At 52.0% G+C, this 429-nt stretch overlaps 1 protein-coding gene across 1 annotated transcript in view; it reads right to left on the reverse strand.

Annotated features, from left to right (window-relative positions):
• Nucleotides 1-429, reverse strand: part of TMEM72 (transmembrane protein 72) — a 27,503-nt gene that overhangs the window by 2,669 nt on the left and 24,405 nt on the right. The window lies entirely within an intron of this gene.

A 429-nucleotide genomic window follows, 5' to 3' on the forward strand; every position in this document is an offset into this window, starting at 1 on the left:
TGAGTGAGCAGGCAGGAATCCAGCTGTGCCCTGCTCACTGAACCTGGCCTAGGCATGAGAAAACAGCAGCCCCATGGGCTTCTTTCCTAATTGCACGCAGGGACCACACACACATAGCCCTGGAAGACGCAGAGCAAATTTCTTCAGGAGTGCTGCCTCCAGGTTTCAAAGGCGGAAAGTACCTGCCTTTAGACCTATTGCCTTCATGCCTACATCTTTTGAATTGATCTGGAGATGGGGCTCTGCACAGGTTAATTTTAGGGAAGCCCATCAGCTGTTGAGGTCACCCAGAGCACTGCCTTTCCACATGTAGCAGCCTAGACTTCTATGGTTCACCATTGCCCCCTGGTGGTCATTTCTTTGCATGCACGCGGCGTGTGTGTGTGTGTGTGTGTGTGTGTGTGTGTGTGTGTGTGTGTGTGTGTGTGT

This window comes from Carlito syrichta, unplaced genomic scaffold (assembly GCF_000164805.1).
Source record: "Carlito syrichta isolate Samal-C Ts95f unplaced genomic scaffold, Tarsius_syrichta-2.0.1 Scaffold288054, whole genome shotgun sequence".
Classification (NCBI taxonomy): Eukaryota; Metazoa; Chordata; class Mammalia; order Primates; family Tarsiidae; genus Carlito; species Carlito syrichta.